This window comes from Erythrolamprus reginae, chromosome Z, assembly GCF_031021105.1.
Source record: "Erythrolamprus reginae isolate rEryReg1 chromosome Z, rEryReg1.hap1, whole genome shotgun sequence".
Classification (NCBI taxonomy): Eukaryota; Metazoa; Chordata; class Lepidosauria; order Squamata; family Dipsadidae; genus Erythrolamprus; species Erythrolamprus reginae.
The window spans coordinates 111,264,995-111,284,972 of NC_091963.1; the positions used below are offsets into that span (position 1 = coordinate 111,264,995).

General features: G+C 42.0%; 1 protein-coding gene across 1 annotated transcript in view; it reads right to left on the reverse strand.

The window, feature by feature from the left end:
- The window catches only part of ARHGAP23 (Rho GTPase activating protein 23), a 252,063-nt gene that overhangs the window by 182,935 nt on the left and 49,150 nt on the right, over positions 1-19,978 (reverse strand). The gene's annotated exons all lie outside the window — the stretch shown is intronic.

The following is a 19,978-nucleotide window of genomic DNA, read 5'->3' on the forward strand; positions in this document are numbered from 1 at the left end:
ATGCAGACTGCGGAGTGATGGTGAAACATGGGCATACCTAGGTAGGCCCATGACTGCTCTCGCAGCTGCATTTTGCACGATCTGAAGTTTCCGAACACTTTTCAAAGGTAGCCCCATGTAGAGAGCATTACAGTAGTCGAACCTCGAGGTGATGAGGGCATGAGTGACTGTGAGCAATGAGTCCCGGTCCAGATAGGGCCGCAACTGGTGCACCAGGCGAACCTGGGCAAACGCCCCCCTCGCCACAGCTGAAAGATGTTGTTCTAATGTGAGCTGTGGATCGAGGAGGACGCCCAAGTTGCGGACCCTCTCTGAGGGGGTCAACAATTCCCCCCCCAGGGTGATGGACGGACAGATGGGATTGTCCTTGGGAGGCAGAACCCACAGCCACTCCGTCTTATCCGGGTTGAGCTTGAGTCTGTTGACACCCATCCAGGCCCCAACAGCCTCCAGGCACCGGCACATCACTTCCACCGCTTCGTTGACTGGGCATGGGGTGGAGATGTAAAGCTGGGTATCATCCGCATATTGATGATACCTCACCCCATGTCCTTGGATGATCTCGCCCAGCGGTTTCATGTAGATGTTGAATAGCAGGGGGGAGAGGACCGACCCCTGAGGCACCCCACAAGGGAGAAACCTAGGAGTCGACCTCTGGCCCCCCACTAACACCGACTGCGACCGGCCAGAGAGGTAGGAGGAGAACCACTGAAGAACAGTGCCTCCCACCCCCAGCCCCTCCAGCCGGTGCAGAAGGATACCATGGTCGATGGTATCGAAAGCCGCTGAGAGGTCAAGGAGCACCAGGACAGAGGATAAACCCCTGTCCCGGGCCCGCCAGAGATCATCCATCAACGCGACCAAAGCGGTTTCCGTGCTGTAACCGGGCCTGAAACCCGACTGCTGGGGACCTAGATAATCGGCTTCTTCCAAGGACCGCTGGAGCTGGAGTGCCACCACCTTCTCGACAACCTTCCCCATAAAGGGAAGGTTGGAGACTGGACGATAGTTGTTAAGTACGGCTGGGTCCAGGGAGGGCTTCTTGAGGAGGGGGCGCACAAGCGCTTCTTTATAGAGTGATGGAAAAACTCCCCTCCCCAAGGAAGCGTTGGTAATCTCCTGGGCCCAGCTCCGTGTCACCTCCCTGCTGGCCGAAACCAACCAGGAGGGACACGGATCCAGTAAACAGGTGGCAGAACTCACAGCTCCAATGGCCTTGTCCACTTCATCAGGTGTCACCAGATCAAACTCCTCCCAGACAGGTGGACAAGTACGTGCCCCAGTCACCTCGACTGACTCGTTGTCAGTCGACTCTGTTTTACAATTGGAGTCGAGGTCGGCTCGGATCCGAGCGACTTTATCAGCGAAAAACGTGTTAAAGTCCTCGGCACTACTCTGTAAGGGCTCCCCAACTCCCCCCTGATTAAGAAGGGAGCGGGTCACCCTAAACAGAGCGGCCGGGCGGGATTCCGCTGATGCAATCAAGGCGGCATGGTACGCGCATCTTGCCGCCTTGAGCGCCACTTTGTAAGTCTTAATAAAAGCTCTTACAAGTGTTCGGTCGGATTCAGACCTACTCTTCCTCCATCGCTTCTCTAGACGTCTCTTCTGGCGTTTCAACTCCCGGAGCTCCTCGTTGAACCATGGAGCTCTACGGGGTCTAGCGCCTCGGAGAGGTCGCAAAGGCGCAATCCGGTCAAGAGCCTCCGCTGCGGCCTTGTTCCAGGCCTCCGCAAGAGACTCTGCCGAACTGTGGACAAGTTATTGTTATTATCCACACTATAGTCTTCCCCATATGTTACATTTATAATTTAAACTATATATAAGATATGACGGGGGAACGTAAGATGAATGGGCAAGAGTATTTCATTCTATGTTCCAAGGATTTGCAGATGAGGATTCTCTTTCCAGAACATATATGGCAACCAAAAAGTTAAATAGATTAAAAAGCTTCTTCAAATGAAGGAAATAGTTTGCTCTTGGGGTGAACATTCTGATATAGAAAAGCATACAGCACTTCCTCTCCTTCAAAAAGGTTGAATCTAGAGGGTCACATGCAAGTGGTACAGAAAACAGTCTCATTACTGGGGGGTTAGTTCATTCAGTGCACCCATTTCTGTCCTTCTGCAATATCAGCACCCCTGGGGATGCTATTCTGAAGAGAACAAAGAAACTGGTGCTGCTGGCAGTCAAAATTCTATGGAAGCAATCTTGTTTAATGAGCCGGAATTAGTTGGCTGTGTGTTTAGGATGGGAGTGGGGGAAAGGATGGCATAAGTCTAATACCAATTCAGCTTTGTTGATCCCCTTAGTTCTGGAGATGAGAAATCTGGAAGCTGGAAGGAGATAGCATTAAGAAAGTTCTTTTCATTTAAGTCTTCATTTGGTTTACCATTTTAGTCACATAATCTATTTTAACCATTATGTTTTGGAATATGGAAATAGACAATAAACATGAGAATTGCCTCTGAACATATGCAGAGGCCTCTTGGTAAACAGACTTAATATTGAGGGTAGCGAGGAGGAGAGGAGTAATTTAAGAATATTGTTCTTTCTTGCACTTACTCAAAGCATACCTTTCTTCTTCCAAACCAAGTTCTATTTAAAAAATAAAATGTATGCTGGAAACAAAAGCAAGCTATACATAGTCCTGATTGTCTGGTGTTCCATTTTCTTCATTAAGGAACATCTTCATCTTTTGAAACCTAAGGAAAAGCAAGACTAACAGCTGAACTAGCATTTGATTTGCTGCTATTGCTGGAATGCATGTCTGCCATTTCAGATGCGAAGATGGATTTCCACAGCTAAGGGACCACCATGATCCTCTTCTCTAATATCATATCTGTCTTTACTATGGATAATAGGAGCCAGTTTTATCATTGCACTGATTCACAGGATCAAAGCATAATTTCAGAAAGGCCTGTAATTTTTGTTGTTGCAATTATATAGTTTCATGTGTTTGGATTCACAAATATATACAATATACAACAATCCACACAAATAGGACGGTAATATAGTCTTATACTGCAACCAAGAGTCAGAGATTAAAATATGGGTGTTGTGGCTGAACTGAATACTGTATATGCTTAGTACAGTACATACATAGTCCACATACTAAGACTTCAAAGTTCCCAGCTACTAAGACATAACCAATCAATTCTGTCACATTTTAATCCTGACAGAAAAAAAAATGATTGGAATAAAGATAGGAAGGACAACTTCACAGCAAATGTCCAGGTTGTTACATATCCAGGGTCTGCAGGCATGTGTTGGAAAATCAGAACAGGAACATAACTTATCTTGCTGAAAATTCTAAAATTTATAGTGCCATGATTTTTTTTCCCAAGAGGTAAAAGGATGAACAAAAGCCAATCTGGTTTAACAGATAAGGCATCAAGCTAGAAAACGGGTGACAATGAGTTCCAGTCTCATCTTACGCAAAGCTAACTGGGTGACTTTGGGCCAGTCTTGTCTCTCAGTCCTAGGACAGAGGCAATACCAAACTACTAGTAAAAATCTTGGAAGGAAACAGCAGGAACTCATCCTGGCAATCATCAGAAGTCAATAATGACTCAAAGGATCTTTTTTTTAAAAAAAAGACCACTCCAAAATATTCAAGAGACAATGGAGCTTCATTTCAGAAAAAGACAGAAAAAGTAAACAAAAGAAGAACCTACAGTCAAAGAATCACTGTGAAGTAACCTAAAAATGCACTTGGTGAATATGTATAAATCGCTTGTTTGTTCAGTAAGAAAAGAAGAAAAGCAGAATCAATTCAACCAGCTGAATCAGTATTTCTGCAGGAACCCATGTCACTAAAGACCACAGGCTGTTCCTCCAACCACATGGTATTTTTGGGTTGGATCAAGGGGACAGAGGGGAGACAAAGAAGCATTCCAGCTATTCTAAACATTTGCAGAAGTATGTTGAAGAAGGAAAGAGGGGGGGGGGAAGGAAGGAAGGAAAGATATTTGAATGTGTCTGGAAGCATGCCAAGCATTACTGAGATAGCAATTCCTATACTATGCATTTCTTTTCATGTGTGTGTCTTCGATCTTTCTCCACTTGCCTTTCTTTCTGAAAAAAACAAAACAGTCTTTTTGATAAAACCCACTTCTCATGTTCCCACAATATATTCTTATATATGTCATCTATCCATCCATCAGAAATGGTGGACGGTCTCCTGCTTAGGAGGGGGGTTGGACTAGATGACCTATTATTATTATTATTATTATTATTATTATTATTATTATTATTATTATTATTATTTATGTATTTATTAGATTTATATGCCGCCCCTCTCCGGAGACTCGGAGTGGCTCACAACAACAAAACAGTACAAATCCAATTGTTAAAACAATTTAAAACCTTTAATATAAAAAACAATCATACATCTCATACAAACCATACGTAAAGCGGAAATGGCCCAGGGGAATCAATTTCCCGATGCCTGACGACAGAGGTGGGTTTTAAGGAGTTTGCGAAAGGCAAGGAGGGTGGAGGCAATCCTAATCTCCAGGGGGAGTTGATTCCAGAGGGTTGGGGCTGCCACAGAGAAGGCTCTTCCCCTGGGTCCCACCAGACAACATTGTTTTGTCGACGGGACACGGAGAAGGCCAACTCTGTGGGACCTAACTGGTCACTGGGATTCGTGCGGCAGAAGGCCCCAACTCTGTTAATCTGTTAAAGAGGGCATATATATATATATACATAAATGCCCGAAATAGAGTTTTAATGCTTAATTCCCATTCTGCTCATAAAAATCACTTTATATGTAGAGCTGTAATATTAGGAATAAATTATATTAAATGCAAAGGGACTTTCTGCTGTGTGGGCAGGCCTACGGTTGCATGGTAAGTTGTGCTAAATGTCAATGCATCGTCTGGCCAATTAAATTAGTGTTAAAAGTTGCATGCCTATATGAATTTGCATCTAGAAACTTAACAGTTAAAGGTATCTGTGTACTGTATGTGAAAACATAATGTGTAAGAAGACTAGAAGCTGAAAAGAATTAAGGCAAAGAAGAGAAATAACTCAGTGCCAGACCCAGATGACCTCTTGCTCAGATGACCTAGGATTGCCCCTCCCCACTTCTTAGGAAGGAGCCATTTTGTTCACACACACTCACACACACACACACACACACTGATGTATATTTCATTATCCCTTTCTTTTGGGTCCAATCTGCATCACTTCCAAATAGGACAGAGAATGAGACTAATTTCCCTTGCTCTATTTAGATATTTAGTCTGCAAATGGTCCACAATCCCTGAATCACACCAACGGAACTTCCTGAAAAAATATGTAAAAATTAAAAAATAGAAGTTATACAGTCAGAGAAATCATAGAGTTGGAAAGGACTTTGAAGGTCATGTAATCCAACTGCCTATCCACAAAGCAGGAAAATTCACACCATTCCTGTTCAATCTTTTACTGAGGTAGGGGTATGTGTGTATGTGTGTGTAACATTTCACAGCAACATTGGCATAAGCGTTTGTGATACTAGTCCTAGCCAGCCTTCCTTTGGTCCTAACTTTTTTCAGCTGCTGCTTTCCAGATGTACTTTAACATTTCTGAAGAGCACAAGAAAATAAAATAGGTATGAAGGCAAGAGACAGAAGTTGTGAGCTGGAGATTTCTTTTAAGGCATGTCTTCATCACAAGCTCATTAGCTGACCAGAGGCAAGCATAGCAGTGACAAGACTGGACAAGCCCTCAGAAGGCCAATGGTTCTAATACACTGGCAGCCAAGGAAGGCCATTTGGAAATTTTGGACCAGTCCACTCTCTCTCAGCACAATCTACCTTAGGGTTGTTGCAGGAAAAACTAGTAAGAGGAGGTGGAATCTATGCAAACTTGAATCTTTAAACAAAAAGCTGCATATAAATCTAATAAAAAAATACATCCCGATTTCGAAGTTGACAATAGAGTTAATACAACCATATTTATTTAACTTCTAATTTGTTGGCACTGATTTATACAAAATATGCGTTGCAATATGTAGCATTTAAATTCTCAAAAATACTACATATATACAGTACTGTGAATAAAAGTAAAGGTAAAGGTTCCCCTCACACATATGTGCTAGTCGTTTCCGACTAATCTCCGTTTCAAAGCTAAAATGCTAGTGCTCTCCAAAGACCTCTCTGTCATCATGTGGCCATGTTATATTCATAATGTGAATAGAACTATATTTCTTTATAATATTCATATCTTCATACCAATTCTGGACAGTACAGTGATACCTCCTCTTATAAACCCCTCATCATACAAACTTTTCGAGATACAAACCCGGGGTTTAAATTTTTTTTGCCTTTTCTTCCAAAATATTTTCACCTTACAAACCCAAGCCGCCGCCACTGGGATGCCCCGCCTCCGGAATTGTGTTGCCAGCGAAGCGCTCGTTTTTGCATTGCTGGGATTCCCCTGAGGCTCCCCTCCATGGGAAACACCACCTCCGGACTTCCGTGTTTTTGCGATGCTGCAGGGGAATCCCAGCAGCACAAAAATGGGCACTTCATTGGCAAAGGAAGTCTGGAGGTGGGGTTTCCCAGAGAGGGGAGCCTCAGTGAAATCGCAGCATCACAAAAACACAGAAGTCCGGAGGCGGAGTTTCGAAGATTTCCGTGTTTTTGCGATGCTGCAATTTCGCTGAGGCTCCCCTCGCTGGGAGACCCCACCTCCGGACTCCCATTGCCAGCAAAGCACCCGTTTTTGCGCTGCTGAGATTCCCCTGCTGGGATTCCCCTGCATCATCACAAAAACAGAGAAGTCCGGAGGTGGGGTTTCCCATGGAGGGGAGCCTCAGGGGAATCCCAACAGCGCAAAAACGGGCGCTTCAGCTGGCAAAAGGGGTGAGTTTTGGGCTTGCACGCATTAATCACTTTTCCATTGATTCCTATGGGGAACATTGTTTCGTCTTACAAACTTTTCACCTTACAAACCTCGTCCCGGAATCAATTAAGTTCATAAGACGAGGTATCACTGTATAGGAAAAAATGCCAAAAGTATATTGATATGTACTGGCCATCTAAACAGAGCTGCTGAGTCTGGCTCTTCACATATGAAGAAAAAATTATCTATTTTTCTTTAGTTGCAAGTAGAGACCATATTATTTTATAAGTACTGTATCACTATGATAGTATGATTTCCCCCCCATAATTAATACAGAAGGGATTATTCACATGGAATTATATTGTAAACTGACATGACTTCCCGGAAGTTGTCCAATTCAATCTATCATCTCACTCTGCCAAATAGATAGGCCTGGAGTGCCAGTTATTTGTCTCTTTCCATTGTTTATTACCGTATATCACTTTAGAGAAAAGTACCTGTTTGAGTTCATTTTCCCTAAGGGCTTGGAGAGGGAGGAAAAGAAATAATTAGCTGCTAAGGAGAGATCAGATAACAATACATTAAAAAGAGAAAACAGGACAGCGGCTGTGTGATATCCTCCAGCTTTTAGATGGTGTTCACCTTTTCCCCTCTAGCTACTTCCTAAAATTTGTCCTCCTGCCATTTCATGCATACATATCTACTTGATGCTTCTGAAGAAGTGTGAAAAACAAATAAAGTAAAATTGAAGAATCCTTTTACTCAGTCCTTGTTTTTCCTACTCCAATGCTTTTTAGATTGGCTTTTACTGGAATGATAAACTATTGCTAGGCTATTACACTTCAGTTTGCTTATTTTTAAAACATATAACCAGACATTCATCCTCTTTTAAAATTTCTCCATATAGAACAGATGTCAAATACACAAATGGCAACATTTGCACTCATTTCTGCCACACAGTTATCTAGAGGTTGATAAATAAAATGAATTTTTGTTTCTGTGAACTCTTAAACATATACATATTTTCTCTCGCAAAATAATCACTTCTGATATTCTCGCATAGGGCTGCCACAATGGTTTCCCACACAAAGCCCAACCTGCTGTAAACATTTCCTGCCACCTCTTTCCTGACCTTCCACTTCACAGCTATTTTTCAAACCACAAACTCCTCCCATGGCCCCATTTTCAAGATTCCCTTTCCTGATGGCACAAGCAAAATCACAGCTTTGTGCCCCGTTTAGATTCGCCCCCATTCACATTGTCTCACATGTTTCAACAAGCCCAAGTTTCAACAGAGCCCGAGGAACAAGACCAGGCTTTCTGCCTCAGCACAGCTGCGGGTGCTGACATAACAGGCCAGAGAGGGAGGGAAAACAGGCTTTGTTTCCCAACTGCCCAACAAGACTATTTAGAGAAAAGCAGCCGCCTCACCCAGCCTTCAAGTCTTTTTCCACTTCAAAATCTGTATACCGCCACTCAGCCTCTGAAGTTCTTATTGAGAATTTACCAGATAACGTTTACCTTGATCAGGGCAAATCAATAGAAGCAATTTATATTGACTTCTGTAAAGCCTTTGACTCAGTGGTTCATGACAAACTACTTCTAAAACTCAAATCCCACGGCATCTTAGGATCGCTCCATAGTTGGATAACTGCATTCCTATCAAACAGACAACAAGTTGTCAAAATAGGAAGCGCCATATCTAATCCTGTTCCGGTTCAGAGCGGCGTACCCCAAGATCTTTCCAATCACTTTACAAGCAACTGTGTTCTCTTTGCCGACAATGTCAAAGTTTTCAACACCACCAATAACACAGCTACTTTTCAAAAAGACCTTCACTTTAAATGGTCAAACATCTAGCAACTCCAACTCTCAACCAAAAATGTTCTGTCCTACACCTTGGCAAAAAGAATCAGAACACCAAATACAAGCTTAACAAACAAGACCTTGCAGACAACCCTCACTCTATAAAAGACCTTGACATGCTCATATCAAATGACCTAAGTGCCAAAGCCCACTGAAACAACATCACGAGAAAGACTTCAAGAGTTGTTAACCTAATCTTATGTAGCTTCTGCTCTGGTAATCTCACACTACTAACCAGAGCATACAAAACTTTTACCAGACCGTCCTTGAATACAGCTCTGTCAGGAACCCACACTATATTTCGGACATAAACACTCTAGAAAATGTCCAGAGGTACTTTACTAGAAGAGCCCTTCACTCCTCCACTCGCAACAGAATACCCTATATAACTAGACTTACAATCCTAAATTTAGAAAGCTTAGAACTATGTCACTTTAAACACAACCTAAACATAACCCATAAAATCATCTGCTACAATGTCCTTCCTGTCAACAACTACTTCAGATTCAATCACAACAACACACAAGCACCCAACAGATACAAATCTTTCTAAACTCAACTGCAGGAAATATGGCTTAATACGTCTTAAATACGGCTATTAACCATGAGTGGTTGATGCATGGAACTTACTACCAGACTCTGTAGTATCATCACCTAACCCCCAAATCATTAGCCTTAGATTATCCACTGTTGATCTCTCCGGATTCCTAACAGGTCAGTAAGGGGCATCAGAATATCTGTCCTAATGTTTCTATTTTACTAGTATCATGTATATAAATATTAGTATATATTTGTATACCACCAATTCGTACTTGACAAAACCAACCAACAAACAAATAAATAATTTTACTTAGAATAAAAATAGGGGACCCAGTATATAAAAAGTTATACATGCTTGACAAATAAAATAAATATATAAAATAAGAATAAATAAATAAATGAGCAAGAAGGAAAAATAAGTGAATGTGTCAATATTTATAATATTAAGATTATGTGAATATTTGCACCATTATCCTCCCATATCAAAAAACACCCCACTCATAATCATATATATGGAGCAGATGCAATAAAAGCTGTAACTAAGCAGATATAAATGCAAACATTCAAAATAAATAAATGCATTTATGAATGAGTTCCAACAACAGGCCAACTCAGAAAGCCTTTTTGGATTTTTTTCCATTCATGTCAATATTGTATGATATCTTATGAATGGGTATAAGAGTGATGTTTATTTTTTCTGTCCATGTGTATGAATTGAAAGAACATTATCAGACATCTCCCATACTACTTTGAAGAGATCCAAGTTTCTTATGAAAATAAAATGGATAGAAAGAATGTATGTTTGACATCTGGATCAATAACTTAGATACTCAGAAAAAAAGGCAAGGCAGAAATATATTATTTCATATAGTAAAGATAATATTAAAAAAAATAACTGTGATCTTTATTTATGAAGCAAAAACATAATAAACATCAAAAATATGGGAAAACTCCATCTGCTTGTATTCTGTCCCTAAATTGCCGGAGGAAGTTCGTAAGGCAAAAAGTTCGTAACACAAAACAATGTTTCCCATAGGAAACAATGTAAAATGAATTAATGCATGCAAGAAAAAAACCCTGCAAAAACGCTGTCACCTTTCGAAATAGCCGAGCGCTTCTCAGCGTTCTCCCGAATGCCAAACCCGGAAGTTCGGCAAAAGTTCGGGTTCGGGTGACCGCCGAGAAGCCCCACCGCCCGGCTGTCACCTTTTGAAACAGCTGGGGGGCTTCTTGGTGTCCTCCCGAACCTGAACGCCAAACCCGAACTTTTGCCAAACTTCCGGGTTCGACATTCGGGAGGCCGCCGAGAAGCCCTGCCGCCTGGCTGTTGCCTTTTGAAACAGCCGGGGGGCTTCACGGCGTTCTCCCGAACACCAAACCCGGAAGTTCGGCAAAAGTCCATGTTTCAGCCGGCCAGGAAGGACGTCATCGTGACGTCAAAGCTCCGCCCATGGAATTCCCCATTGGGATTCCCCACCTCCATTTGAACCTCCCAACCGGCCCGGCAGTTCTGCGGCTCTTTTGCAAAGCTGACAGCCGGGCGGCAGGGCTTCTCAGCGTCCTCCTGAACCCGAACGCCAAACCCGAACTTTTGCCGAACATCCGGGTTCGGCATTCGGGAGAACGCCGAGAAGCCCCCTGGCTGTTTCAAAAGGTGACAGCTGGGCGGCAGGGCTTCTCGGTGGTCACCAGAACCCGAACTTTTGGTGAACTTCTGGGTTCAGCGTTCGGGCGGCAGGTTCATAAGACAGAAAAAGTTCGGAAGAAGAGGCAAAAAATTTCCGAACACCAGGTTCATATCTCGGAAAGTTTGTATGACGAGGGATTCGTATCACGAGGTACCACTGTATAAGATAGCAAGATGGCTACCAACAGGCTATTTGCTGTAATCTGCAGCAGCATTTCTTAAAGTAGCTGATCAAATAACAATGGAGAGTGTCCCGGTACTCGGGAAGGGAAACAAAACTGCTAGACATCACCTCTATTTTGCAGTATAGTTTATTTATTTATTTATTAGATTTGTATGCCGCCCCTCTGCGTAGACTCGGGGCGGCTCAATTCAAGTCCAATTTGGTCCCCTGATGTAATCAAAGCATATCTGGCACAACTTATTTGCTGGTTAGTTACGCAATTTTTAATTCTGTGCCATGGTTAACATTTCCCTGTGTTTGTCTCCATTCCTTTTGAACGATATGAGCACTGGCATTTACAGTGAAGCAACTCTCTTGTAAAATGATGAGAAATTATGAAGAAAAACCCAGCTCTTGCCCACAGTAGATATCTCCATCCATTGGAGGAGATATGGCGAAACGGGGACCCTGATCAACCTCTCCACCTCCACATGCATGCCAAACATAATCCTGCAACTCGGTGCCTAGGTTCATTCCACAGCTGCCTTCCAGCTAGACAAGCTCCTGTGCCATACTGCATATTTTTATTTCAATGTATGCATATCTGGTGTTGCGTTGAATCAGACAAACTGCAGGAGACAGAAGGGTGTGAGGTGAGATTTAAGGTGTGGTGAATTAGCAGACTTCATTCATTTTGATTCAGGATTTGCTTCAGGCCAAGTCAGGAAACTTGCTTTCAGTGCAAGAGAGCTCAGACCTAGACCGAAAAGAAAAACTGCTTTCAAAGCACATGCAGAATGCCTTCCTTCCATCATTACTGATTAACCTGATTCTCTCATCTCACACAAAAGAGAAAGGAGGATTCAATAATAAGAGCATAAAGTCCAATGCCTTGTGTTTTAAAATCAATGGATTTTCTAGTCAATTTCCTTTTTCTCCTGCAGAACTTTATCTTGGAGTTTAATTTTTCTGAAGGATAAAGTTAAAATGATATTATTAGCTACACCTTTCAGAATCTACAGGGAATTGAGCACTGAATATAAAGACAGAAAGTTTAAAATTACGGCTTGCATTGATTTTTACCAGGACATATTCTTGGAGAAATTCATCAAAATAATCAATGTTCCATTTAAGACACACCATCTTCCAATTTTGAATGCCAACATCTTATTCTGATCATTAAAGGTAGCAAAAAAATAAACACTGAAAAACTGGGGATCCCTCCCAACTATATTAGTCCCCAACAACTTGAAAGAGGAAAAAGGTCGGGCAGTGTTCATCAGGGCAAATTCTACATGCAGGAACAGCAGAACAGCTGGACTCTTTCCAACATATTTGGGAGTTTTGCACAGGAGTGCTCTAAATAGATAGTCATGCTGAGAGAAAGTAGAGATGTCCCAGAATGCAACTGCAACCTCGCGCCAGTCTTTATCATTTTCACAAACACATACAGATCCTTCAGGAGCCACCCCATGGATAGCAGAGACCTCTGCTGACTTAACAGAGCAAATACTAGAAAGAGGGAAGGAAAGGAAACTCCGTGTAAACCAATTCAGAATTCAGGGGTGGGCTGTAACTTACCATGCTGCTGGTTTACTTCCTCCTGCGCCTTGTGGATGCGCGCACATTTAGCACGTATGCAGAGTACCAGAAAATCCAGGGGGAACGGGGGGCAGAAGCCAAAAACAAGATAGTGATGCTTGTGCAGTGCTGAAAATTCAGCTTCTGCACAAATTCAGAAGAAAAAAATAATTAGAAGAATTTTATTTTATTTTATTTTTTTAAAGATGGCAGATTCACGGACAGGCACCAACCAAACTGGTTCCATGACATCATTGTGACATTACAGTGAGTCGCTACCGGTTCAGGCAAGCCGGTCCAAACCAGGAGGAACCCACCTTGATTCAGACGATGCCTATTAATGTGTTGGTTCTTTATCGGTCATTCAACTTCCACATACAGTGGTATCTCTACTTAAGAACGCCTCTACTTAAGAAATTTTCTAGATAAGAACTGGGTATTCAAGATTTTTTTGCCTCTACTTAAGAACCATTTTCTACTTCAGAACCCGAGCCCGGAAAAATTTCCCAGGAAATTTGAAAGCGGCACAAAAGCCCGGCCAGTTTCCTGCCATTTCCCCTTTAATCCCGGCCATATCGACCTTTTCTGGGCTGCCAGAGGAGCCTTTTGGTGGCGCTTAAGGAGGCTTTGGTATCCCAGAGCAAACGGAGCGTTTTCCTTTCTCTGGACGCTTGGACAGGGAATAAACCACTTCGCTGTGGTGACTCCCTCACGCTGCCTCCCATACACCCAGCATGAGGTTACCTCCCGGAGCATCTGGGTGCAGAAAGGCAGAAGGGGGCGCTCTCTTCACCTTCTTCCTTTGGCAACAACTGTCCTCCTCCTCTTCTTCCTCCTCCTCCTCCCACCCAAATTCCGAGCTTTTATTTCTTTCCTAATGGGCTTGCACGCATTATTTGCTTTTACATTGATTCCTATGGGAAAAATTGCTTCTACTTAAGAACTTTTCTACTTAAGTCCTATCAGGACCAACTTCCTTTAGTTATTTTAGATTAATCTACATGGTCTAGATCAGTGCTGGTGAACCTTTTTTGGTTTGTGTGCCAAAAGAGGGTTTGGGAGTGTGCTAGCATGTATGCTTCTGCCCACACCTCTACCCCCCCCATGCACGCACATACACACACACAATGCCCCTGTGCATGTGGACAATCCCCTCCCCCCGGCTCTGCTCATGTACACAGACCTCACTGAAGCCTGGGATGGTGAAAAACGAGCAAACTGGCAAACTGGAAGTTTGAAAAAATGGACTTCCAGTTTGCCCATTGTGATGTTTTTTGCACTCCGGTGGGTTCGGGGAAGCGTCCTGAAGCCCCGGAGTGCAAAAAACAGCCCAATGGACAAACCAGAAGTTTGGAAAATGCACTTCCAGTTTGCCCATTGCGTTTTTTTGCATTTTAGAAGCTTCAGGGAAGCTTCCCCCAAGAGTCCTGAAGGCAAAACGGCCTTCCCCAAGGCTAAAAATCAGCTGTCCGGCATGGGCATGCACGCTGGAGCTAGCATAGGACAACATCTCACATGCCCTATGATATGGCTCTATGTGCCACCTGTGGCACACATGTCATAGGTTCGCCATCCCGGGTCTAGATGCTGTCATGGATAATCCAAAGAAGAAGAGTAGCAACCTATTTAAAAATGGCAAAGACCTTTTGTTCACTGCTGTTGAGATCAATAGCTAACTTTCTAACTTTCAGCGCATAATATACAGTGGAACCCCGACATAAGAGCTGCTCTACTTAAGAGCAACTCGAGATAAGAGCTGGGAGGGGAGAGATATTTTTGTTCTACTTACAAGCCCAAATTCGAGATACAAGCGCCAAGGAGCTGTCTCCTGAAGCCGAACGCTAACTTCCGCGTTCGGCTTCAGGAGACAGCTGCGAAGCGGCGCGCGTGTTTTAAAAGGTTGCAGCCGGCCTGGGGGGCTCGGGGGGTGCTTGCAGCCAGCCTGGGGGGCTTGCCAGCACCCCCCCGAGCCCCCCAGGCCGGCTGCAACCTTTTAAAACACGCGCGCGGCTTCGCAGCTGTCTCCTGAAGCTGAACGCGGAAGTTAGCTCTTTTTCTTTCTCTCTTTTACCTTCCCTTCCTCTATTTCTTCTTTTCTTTCTCCTTCCCACCTTCTTCCCTCCCTCCCTCCCTTCACTCATTCCTCTTTTACTCTCCCCTTTCATAAGTTTCCTTGCTTCCTTCCTCTGTTCCTGTCCCTTCCCTCTTTCCTTCCTTCCTTCCCACCCTCCGTCCATTCATTTATCCCATTCCTCTCTTGATTGCTTAAAGCCGGTCCCTGGTGCAAAAAGGGTTGGGGACCTCTGTCCTACAGGATTGGGTGGCAGAGAAGTTGAACATATGTAAATTTAAAAGTTTAAGAAAGTTTACAAGTTAAGTGAAAGAAACTTCATTATTCATTTATATGTACATGTACATTTCTTCATTAAAAACTTGTCTTTCTGCATAATTTAGACTAACTTTGTGAGTTTTTTGAGGGCTGGAACCAATTAAAATTATTTACATTAATTCCTATGGGGAAAAGTCGTTCGAGATAAGAGCTGCTCGACTTAAGAGCCCAGGTCAGGAACGAATTAAACTCGTATCTCGAGGTACCACTGTATGTCCTTTTGTTTTGGCTAGTCATTATCATATTTAAAACTAAGCGCAGTATGAACCCCATCAATTCTATCTTATTTCAGGAACCATGATAAAGCAAACTATGATTTCACATCTTATATGAACCTTGTTGGAAAAGGCAAACATAGTCGGATTACTACAATTGGATAGCAAGTGGATTGCAGCAAAGAGTCCGGGTTTTCCGTATTGTCTTGCTCCCATTCAACAATTATCTGAATTTTTACTGCCATGTTCTTCGACACTAGTGAATAGGTGGTAGGTAGTATGTAATTCTAAAATCCTTTAGTGAGCATGTAATTTAAGTGACTGAATAGAACTGCTCCATAATTAATCTTCAAGCCTAATATAACAATCAATCAGGTTTTTTTTTAATCAAGTTTTTTTTAAAAAAATTAACTCTTTATGGATGCAAAAACTTTAGAAGAGAAGGATTTAGGGGTAGTGATTTCTGACAGTCTCAAAATGGGTGAGCAGTGTGGTCGGGCAGTAGGAAAAGCAAGTAGGGTGCTTGGCTGCATAGCTAGAGGTATAACAAGCAGGAAGAGGGAGATTGTGATCCCCTTATATAGAGCGCTGGTGAGACCACATTTGGAATACTGTGTTCAATTCTGGAGACCTCACCTACAAAAAGATATTGACAAAATTGAATGGGTCCAAAGACGGGCTACAAGAATGGTAGAAGGTCTTAAGCATAAAACGTATCAGGAAAGATTTAATGAACTCAATCTGTATAGTCTGGAGGACAGAAGGAAAAGGGGGGACATGATCGAAACATTTAAATATGTTAAAGGGTTAAATAAGGTTCAGGAGGGAAGGGTTTTTAATAGGAAAGTGAACACAAGAACAAGGGGACACAATCTGAAGTTAGTTGGGGGAAAGATCAAAAGCAACGTGAGAAAATATTATTTCACTGAAAGAGTAGTAGATCCTTGGAACAAATTTCCAGCAGACGTGGTTGGTAAATCCACAGTAACTTAATTTAAATATACCTGGGATAAACATATATCCATTGTAAGATAAAATACAGGAAATAGTATAAGGGCAGACTAGATGGACCATGAGGTCTTTTTCTGCCCTCAGTCTTCTATGTTTCTATGGATGGAGACAATTGCCCTGGCTTCTATAAGCTAGTAGGGACTACATACAAAGGGGGGTTCATTTAAAATGATCTGATGAATTAATATTTTAAGACAAAACAAACTGATGTATTTAGTCTTAGGAATTCTTTCAATATTTCAGATTTCCATACAAACCATTTAACTGACCGATGGTAGAAACAAAAGAAAACAATGCATTAAAAGATTACATTGAAACAGCACAGAATAAGGTGTGGCGGGGATGGGAGAGATAATTTAAAAATCCCTTCACTCTCTGGGCCTCCCAAAATTCTGAATATAGTCTTTGATTTCTTCCTATTTAAAAGAGGGTCTTCATTCAGTCCTGCCAAGGGTTGGAGAAGTGATGCATTTGGGAGGTTGGGAGCAAACTTTGTTCCACACCCCCTGATGCTGGATAGCTCAGCAATTACTGGCTGTGGCATGAGTGGGGAAAGAAAAAGCTCTTTTGTTTTCTCAGTCAAGAAACAATCAATTTCTGGCATTCCCTCTTTCAAGAGCAGCTGACTGGAGTGGAGTGGAGCAAGGGGTGTTACAGTTCTTGGACTGAACAAAAGGAAAGCAATTGCTAATTTCTTGTTCAGTCTGAAAGGGACATTAATGGGCCACTTCATTTCTTTTTTATTTTACTTGTGGGATTCTTGAAAAATGGAATCATTATGGAAATGGTGTCTCCTCCTCTTTATCTTCCTTGCCTCTTGAAAATGAGTATCTTTGATCTTGTCTGCTTAAGAAGCACATGCTAGAAAGATGGATGGAAACAACACCCAGCGTGCCAAGGCAGGACAATGATGGGAAATCATAGAAATATTCAAGAAATGTAGAAAATATCACAGGTGGCAGAGCAATTTACCTTTTCAGCATATCTGGTGAGGCCTGCAGACTGGCTCCCAAAGATATGACTGCATTCCTGAAGATCCTTCATGCCTCTTTAGGTGGTATAAGATGCCACCTCCACCCACCAAGGTACAGTAAACAACAGTTATGCTTTGGTACTTGCAGAGTGTGATCAACATACCTAAAATTAAACACCTCCAGCAAGACATGAATGAGAAAAAGAATTAAACTGAGTATAGAAAAAATGGTAATAGCAATGATGGCAAAACTTGCTTTGGACAAAATATTTTCATATACCACTACTGCAGTAGTCAAGAATAATTTAGAATAAGAAGAAGCCAGGCCCAGAAATGTGAATAATACAGATGTCGTCTATAGAAATTCTTAAATTCAAGTTCTATGTAAACTAGAGAGGCTGTGATGAAAAACCCGTACTCAAATCTATCTCCGTTGTTTTTATTACACAATAAATGTTTGCAGTTCTGAAATGCAGAAATTTGGGATTAAAATTCTATATTCTTGATCTAGAACTGGGATAAATCCAATCTTCTACTTTGCTTTCACAAGCATTAATTTAACTTGCATACCACTATTTATAGTCTTATTTATTACTTCGGACTCACGTGATATTAGCTTCTCTACTTCAAGTCCACCAGGAGACACTGATTTCAAATTATGATGAAATGTTCTGCAAATCTTAGCTGAAGGATAGTATATATACAGTATATGCCTTCTCTGTGGCAGGCCCAGCCCTCTGGAATCAATTCCCCCCGGAGATTCGAATTGCCCCCACTCTTCCCGCCTTCCGCAAGATGTTGAAGACCTATTTATGTCGCCAGGCATGGGTGGACTAACTATCTCTTCCCCACCACCACCACCTTTTTTTTCTGACTGTAATACATGAGAATGGTGTGATTGTGCAGTTGTTTTTAATATTTATGGGTTTTAAATTTAGCTTTTTATCTAATATTGGATTTGTATTCTGTATATTGTATTATTGTTGTTATCAGCCGCCCCGAGTCTTCGGAGAGGGGCAGCATACAAATATAATAAATAATAATAATAATAACAGTGATGTCGAACCTTTTTTCCCTTGGGTGCTGAAAGAGCATGCATGTGCGCTATCGTGCATTAATGAGTGCCTGCACCCATCATTCAATGACCGGGGAGGTTGAAAACACCTTTCCACCCCTGGAGGCCTTCTGGAGGCTAGCAACGGCCTGTTACTCAAGTTCTGGTGGGCCCAGTAGGCTTTTGTTTCACCCTCCCCATGCGCCAAAGGCTTCCTTTGAGCTGGGGAAGGGTAAAAACGCTCTCCCTCTCCAGCCCCGGAGGCTAGCTGGAAGCCAAAAACGCCCTCCTAGAGCCTCTGTGTGAGCCAAAAATCAGCTGGCTGGCACACACAGGCACGTTGGAGCTGAGCTAGGACAATGGCTCACGTGCCAGCAGATATGACTCCATATGCCACCTGTGGTGCCTGTGCCATAGGTTCGCCATCACTGGTATATAACAATTGTAAATGAATGTATGAAACGAAAGCAACATAGCAATGGCTTCATCTCCAACCTGAAAGAAAATCTTGGGATCTTTCAAAAAATGTTTCATATTTTCAGTTAAGCTCCAAATATATTTAAATTTTTGTCTTTAAGGGACAGAGCAAAGGTTATATCTTTAGTGGATGGAGCCAGAAAAATCTGAGCTTTTCCCCACCTACATCTAGCTGACAAAAGAAAAATCTCATCCCAAGGGATCGGTTACTGTGACATTGCACTGTTGCCTGCCCCAATGCTTTTCAGATCTCTGCCATCCTCACAGCAAGACCTTCCATGCACACATCCTGTTCTCACATCTGCAGCTGGCTATTTACACAACATAGAGACCTCCTGGCAGAAAAGTAATGGAATAAGGATTACATCACACTGAAGACAGAAGGAAGGCTGGGACAGAATGAAAGAAATTGATTTTTAAAATGCGATGGAGACCTATGATAGAGAACTCTGTCTACATCAGAAGATAACTCCCATAAGGGGCGTACATAAGCGCACTAGAGTGCCTTCCGTCCCCTGCCCTATAGTCTCTCCTATATCTCGTATCTCTTCTCTACTATATCCTCTATCACCTTCATTATGTATTATTGTGTATTGGACAAAATAAATAAAAAAATAAAATAAAATAAAATAAAATAAAATAAAATAAAATAAAATAAAATAAAATAAAATAAAGTAAAGTAAAGTAAAGTAAAGTAAAGTAAAATAAAATAAAATAAAAATATCAGCAAACTAGGGTCTGTTGAAATCCTCAACCACTACCCCAAAAGAACCCTGAAATTGGTTTATTTTGGCCTTATCATTATATAAAGCTTCAATTCTTGATTGGCCAGGATGAGTGAATGACATAAATGGTACTATACACCAGCACAACTTTCACACTTCCAGAGGAAAGGGAAAGGTAATTGTTGGCATGGTTGCCAAAACAAAGGAATCTTTATGCATATGTTCTGGGAGTGTGTCAAAGTTCAGAAATTTTGGAAGGAAGTGCAGAATGAAATAAATAAAATGTTAAATATTAAGTGGATAATTACAAAAGAAATAGTGATATTAGTTAAACAAAGAGAATTAAGAGACTTCAAAGAAATAAAAACTGCAGCATTGGAAAGTGCTCAAGCGGTAGTGGTATTGGGTTGGAAAGAGTCCAAAAAATGGACATTACAGAATTGGTACTGGTACATGGTGGATC